Source organism: Passer domesticus, chromosome 1 (genome assembly GCF_036417665.1).
Source record: "Passer domesticus isolate bPasDom1 chromosome 1, bPasDom1.hap1, whole genome shotgun sequence".
NCBI classification, from domain to species: Eukaryota; Metazoa; Chordata; class Aves; order Passeriformes; family Passeridae; genus Passer; species Passer domesticus.
Window position 1 is genome coordinate 106064925 of NC_087474.1, and position 6575 is coordinate 106071499.

A 6575-nucleotide genomic window follows, 5' to 3' on the forward strand; every position below is an offset into this window, starting at 1 on the left:
TGGTTTATATTTTCTTTTTTGTCAAGGGATAAGTCTAGAATTATGTTTGTAGAGTTACATATTTATGAAATGTTTCTGAAATTAGGCTGTGCCCAGTGTTTTTTACCATAGTCATTAAAAACTGTAACCTTTAAAAATTTGTGCTTCATTTACAAAACAAAGAAACTTTATGCTTTCATGCCTTAAACAGTAGTTGCATTGTAGGCTACAAGACTAATGGGTGAAAAAGTGCTGTGGAAGACTATTCAGCATCTGTATTGCAGGCTACAAAGATAACACTGGCTGAGAAGATAAAAAAGATCTCTTAGTCTGGTAATGCTAGATTTAATTCCAGCTTTTGAAGAATGTCAGAAAAACTGCCACAGTGAAAATGTTGCCTGACAATTTAATCACTGATATCTAAAGAATCTACAATTAATTTTTTTGTGTGCAGTTCAAGAAAGTATTTACAATGAAAAAAGTCTTTTTCTTGCTGAGGTAACAGAGAGACTTGGATAAGATTAAATCACAAATTTAGTTAAAGAAAACAGAACAAAATACTTCCCCCAAGAAAACACCATCCCAAAAAACAATCAACCAATCAAAAAAAACCAAAACCCCAAAGAAACAGACACCAAGAAACAGATAATTAGAAGTTAAAAGAATTTTAGAGATGTAGACAGAAAGAGAGATCATGATATACTCCCTCAGAAGTCACAGATACAATCATAATTTCCTTTATTTAGACTTTTATCTCCTCTCAATTGAATTTAGCCTGCCTTTTTGTCCTGTTCAGAGGGAAAAGTAGATAGAAAGAACAGACACGTCCCAGCTTGCTGTGAAGTCTTCCTGCTTTGTACACAGTACACATCTTTGTCCATTCCCAGGTTCTGTGTGAGCCTGGGGTACATTTTTCTCTTCTCATCTCTTCTCTTGTGGATGCCTTTGCTTGATGTACACAAAATCATGATATGATGACTGCTACCTAAAACATGAGCAGGAATTGCCTGCTTATCTCCAAGCAGTTCTACTTACTAGCTGAGTATGTTCTGTGTGGTCTTTTCTTTCATTTACTATATTTATGATACTGAAAAATGGAAGCAGAATTCTTTTCCAGACCAAGATACCAAGAGTATTTGGATAGTAATCTAATTTTCTGTGTCTAATGAAAACCATAGACTAAATTCATTAGCCCCAACTACCCCACAGCCAGATGTTTCAGACCTTGAATTACAGCTTGGAACAGGTAATTTGCTTATTGGAATCCTGGATATATGTTACAGCTGGAGTTTCATGATCATCTACTTGACAAAAAAAAGAAGCCAGTTTGTTTTTCAATGGGCAAAGGAAGATCCTTAGTCTTTACAGCTAAGGATTCTTTAGTTTCATGAAAGTCTTCATCTCCTGCTAAACTTTGTTCTGTTTTGTTTCCATTTGACTAATTAAGATAATGAAAGAGGCAAGAAATAGAATTTGTGAGATAAATATGATTAAGTAACACATTGGTAAAATTATTTGGTGTTATATTGAAACCCAGTTTTCTCAGTGGACTCCTGTTTGTCTAAAGGATATGAAACCTAGACAGATAATTTTTTTTCAATACTCTTCAGTGAATCATTTAATTTTATCAGGCTTTCATACTGCAACTAAAAACACAGTCTGAAAAAATGCCTTTTCTTTTCAGAAAGCTTGAAAAAGCTTAGATGGGTGGTGACTTCAATCTGCCTAAGCTAATAAAAACAAAGGAAGAAAAGAATGTGATATCTGCTTTAGCTAGTAAAAAAGCAACATATCATGCTAATATTTTAGAAACAATATTCTATTGGAAAAGCTGCTTTCTCTATTATGTTCTGTCAGTGTACAACAATAGCTAATGAGTTTTGTCTAAAGTTTAATTCCTCTGATGTTAGATAAGAGAAAAAAAGCCTATATGTAATACTTAGATATTAATACTTAGATATTTACTTTGACTTTAAAAAGGCTTTGCCATGGCATCCAACAGTGTCTGTTTTGGGAAGTACAGTCTGGAGAGAAGCAAAACAGAATGAATGAAAACGTGGTTGGACCATCAGGTTAGCGAACTGAAGTTAGTGGCTGGTGCTTTGCCTGTAGGTCAGTAAAAACTGGAGGATCTCTGGAGTGTTTCCGTGGAATTGGCCTGTTTCTTTTCTCTATCAGTGACCTGTAGGAGGAAGCAGAAGGTACCCTGGTATATTTTCCAAGTCTAAGGATGACAACAAACAAGAGGCAGAAGTTGACAAGCTTGGATTCAGGGCTGCTGTACTGAATGTCCTGGGCATTCCCCAACCTGGAGAAATGGGCAAACAGAGACATTGTAAAGCTGAGCAAGAGCAACACAGGCCCTCACAGTCACTTTTTTTGTGTGTATATATAGACTAAAAAAGGTGATGAGGAGCACAGAGCCATGCTCTTTCTTGTGCACAGGAGGTTAGAGCTGCAGAAACCACCCAAAGTTTACCTGATCAGCCTAGATTAACTTATGACTTTATGAGCTCCTAAAGTACCTAGTAACACTAGGCATTTGGATTCTAGGAAGTCAGCATTTTTAGGCAAATTTCTGTGCATGACCTCTTGAGCTTAATACATGGATTATAGGACATCCATTGTCAACCATAGTTTGGAAGATTATTTCTGTGGGATTTTTTATACAGTGATAAATTTCCCCTACATTATCACCTTTCCTCCTCTGTCACGTTCATCACAACAATTCTTGTTATGTGCGGGAATTCATATCTATACTTTTGTACTGTTAAATTTCCTTTATAAAGTATTACTTTTCCTCTGTTGCCTCTTTACATACATTAAAATATGAGGAATTTTTTTTATAATTGTAAATAGGAGCCTGTCAGTAGGGGTATTGTAATTAAGTAGGGATATTTCATGACCAGGTACTTTTGTCCTTTCTCTTAAGAAAGGCCAACTCTTCCTTCTAATGATGACAAAACCATGATTGATTTCTGACAAGAGAAAAAAAAAAGGCATGACTTTCACTGCAAGAGTTTTCCTTTGAACTAGAAACTTCTTTAATATAGATGAGAGCTGTTCTACTGAAGCTTTAAGATAATAACTTTAATTAGGGCTCATTTGAATTTTTAGTGCCTACAGTTTGAATAAGGATGCAAATGAAGGGAATATTTTTCATATTATTTAAAGGTACAAGTATGTGTGACAAAAAAAGAATATATTTTCTTTATTTAAGGACAATTTTTCTTTTTTTAAAAGTGATTTAGGTTTGTTTGAAAAGACTGAAATATGTTGTTTGAAGATTTTCAAAGGTATATTTGTCATACTAGCCCTATAAAGTAACATGCTGTCAAAAATTTTAACAAGAAAAAGAGCTATGGGATCCTCAACATCGGTGACGTGGCCCTTAAAAATGATCATAGAACCACAACAGAAATGTACAGTTCTGTTTGAAATTCAAGTAGGTGGGGTCTTCACTTCATTGTAAAAGAATTCTGTAAGCCTGTGGCCATCATGTCTGTAATCTTTCCTTGAAAAAACATAACAATGCAACTTGGTGATAAATGATGATAAACACAAGCAATAGCTTGTGTTTAGTGAAAAAAAATTTAAAAAAATTTAAAATTAAATTTATTAAGTTTTTCAAGTACTGAATTCATCAGCTCACTGTGTTGCCAAAGTCTTTTCCTAGTATCGAGAGAGCAAATAGCCTGAAAACCCGACACTGTTTCCAGAATTTAATATTTGGAAGCCTTGAAGCTTGTCCTCCCTTTTCATGATTGGCATGTCAATATATTAGTGAATTACTACTTTAAGGCCTTGCTCACCCATTTGATTTGGTTCCATTCTCTCTCTCCTTTTCTTCCTCATGCCCATCCATCTCTTTTACTCTCCTCTCCCTTTCAAGCATGAGTTCACACATAGTCCTGTGTCACGTCTTGCACTTGTGTAGCCATCTCATGAGATCAGTTGGGTGTTCTACCAGTTGGTCTGATGCAAATTAATATTCCTTTCTGGTACTGTCAGAACTTCAGGAAGACTATGACCATATAGTTTTAGCATGGCTTACTCCATCCATGGACACTTTTCCTGGAATAATTAAGTAAGGCAAATGTAATCTTAGAAACAAGGAGTTTCACCACATCATTATCAGCATAACACAAGAAATTCAGGGCTGGTTACAGAAAGAAAAGAGCAATAGAAAACTATCAAGATAGGGGTTTGGTTTTGGTTGGTTGGGTTTTTTTTTGTTTTTGTTTTTGTTTTTTGGTTTTTTTTGTTTTGGTTTGGTTTTTTGGGGGTTTTTTGTTTTTGGTTTTTTTTTTTTTGTTTGTTTGTTTGGGTTTTTTTGTTTGTTTGTTTTTTTTGTTTTGTTTTTGTTTTTGTTTTTCCCAAGCCAGATGTTGTTTTTCCGTCAGAAAAACAAATGAAATTCACATACACACAAAAGGAAGTGATACTAGATATGCTAGCATGGACTGTAACGTATTTTTTACTCTGGGTAAGCATCAGATGTAGATCTTAATATGGATCTCATTAAAGCAGTATAATTTATTTACACAGTCTCATGGTGCAATAATTTGGCTTTATTTGGGAGGATATTGTCAGTTTACATCAAAGTGTGTTTATTAGAGGAATTTACTTCAGGGCTGTGGATGTTAATTAATGCTGCTGCAAGTAAAGTAACTGTTGTTGACTGCAAAGATGCAGTTTTGCATTATCTCTGTAAACAACTTCTGTTCCTGCTTAAAAACTCTCTTATCTCAAAATAGGATATTAAAAAAAACCAAAGAAACAAACAAAGAAAAAATCTGATTAACTAACTCTGCCACAAACCAATTTAATTAAATTATAATCCTCTTTATTTTTAATCTAATTCTGTTATGATCTCCCACTTCATTTCTGATGATATTAAGTAGGTGTCTTTCTTTTCTTTTTTTTTTTTTTGTTCCATATCTCTGTGCTCCTATTTTTTTTTTTTTTTTCCTAAATGTGGGGTATTTTTTATAGTAACTGTTGCATTGTTGGAAAAGTGTCCCAACTGGTTTAATTAGTGTCCAGGGTAATGCAGTAAAATTTAGCGTTCAATCAGCCATCAGGGTCAAACATTGTCCACTTGAGCATGAAGGATAAAATTTCAATACTTTACTCTCTTTATTAAAAGATTCTCTTGGGTTTCAGAAACAGATTAAAAAATATGCTATCAAAGGTGGTGAATTTGCCAAATGTACCTTTGTAACTAACTCTAAAAGGCTGTGAATATTTTCAACGTTAGGGAATAAAATGAGAGGTGGAGATATCATACTAGAAAACTGAATTATCTAGCATTATTGCAAATGAAAATAATCCGATTTTTTTTTTTTTTTGAAAGATTCCTTTGTATATTACATTTGCTTTCAGTGTATTTTTTAAAATGGTGTTGCAAGAATTGTTTGTTCTGCTCACATCTGGTCTTTAAAACACATCCATTAGGAAAATATTTGATGGTAAATAAAGAAGAAATGTCATATTCACTGTCCAATATGAAAACCTATGACTGTTGTATTAGGATATTCTTCCTCTGGAGCTAGTATTATGAAGGAAAAACATGATTGTAGCATCACAAAAAAAAACCTCGCAAACCAACCTAACAAAAAACCCCAACCAAATGATGAACCAACCAGCCAACAAACCTAGCAAACCAAAAGACCCAAAAAGCTTAGAGGTGTATCAGATATTCATTGCAAACTGCTATTATATAGTTGGATTTTACACCTCTTCCTGTCCTCAATGTGTTTACATTTTTCTATATTTTTTCTTCATTCTAATATTGTATACCAGAGCTGTGCTCCTTCCTTCCTTCCTTCCTTCCTTCCTTCCTTCCTTCCTTCCTTCCTTCCTTCCTTCCTTCCTTCCTTCCTTCCTTCCTTCCTTCCTTCCTTCCTTCCTTCCTTCCTTCCTTCCTTCCTTCCTTCCTTCCTTCCTTCCTTCCTTCCTTCCTTCCTTCCTTCCTTCCTTCCTTCCTTCCTTCCTTCCTTCCTTCCTTCCTTCCTTCCTTCCTTCCTTCCTTCCTTCCTTCCTTCCTTCCTTCCTTCCTTCCTTCCTTCCTTCCTTCCTTCCTTCCTTCCTTCCGCCACTTCCTTCCTTCCGCCACTTCCTTCCTTCCTTCCTTCCTTCCTTCCTTCCTTCCTTCCTTCCTTCCTTCCTTCCTTCCTTCCTTCCTTCCTTCCTTCCTTCCTTCCTTCCTTCCTTCCTTCCTTCCTTCCTTCCTTCCTTCCTTCCTTCCTTCCTTCCTTCCTTCCTTCCTTCCTTCCTTCCTTCCTTCCTTCCTTCCTTCCTTCCTTCCTTCCTCCCTTCCTCCCTTCCTCCCTTCCTCCCTTCCTCCCTTCCTCCCTTCCTCCCTTCCTCCCTTCCTCCCTTCCTCCCTTCCTTCCTCCCTCCCTCCCTTCCTCCCTCCCTCCCTTCCTCCCTCCCTCCCTCCCTCCCTCCCTTCCTTCCCTTCTCTCATTTGTCAATTCATTGGGTTGTTTTGGTGCTGTGATTTTCTCCCCAGGCAGGTTTATGGACACGACAACTAAAAGTCTTCATGTGTGATACTTGGTAAATAACATTACAGTAGGGAATGGAGTAGA

The 6575-nt window shown here is 36.1% G+C and overlaps 1 long non-coding RNA gene across 1 annotated transcript; it reads right to left on the reverse strand.

Annotated features, from left to right (window-relative positions):
* Nucleotides 1-783: 783 nt before the first annotated feature.
* Nucleotides 784-5904, reverse strand: LOC135289122 (uncharacterized). The gene is made up of 3 exons (XR_010351920.1): nt 5782-5904; nt 3792-4053; nt 784-2161 (listed from the first exon to the last, which is right to left on the reverse strand). It is a non-coding gene; the product is annotated as an uncharacterized LOC135289122 (long non-coding RNA).
* Nucleotides 5905-6575: the final 671 nt, after the last annotated feature.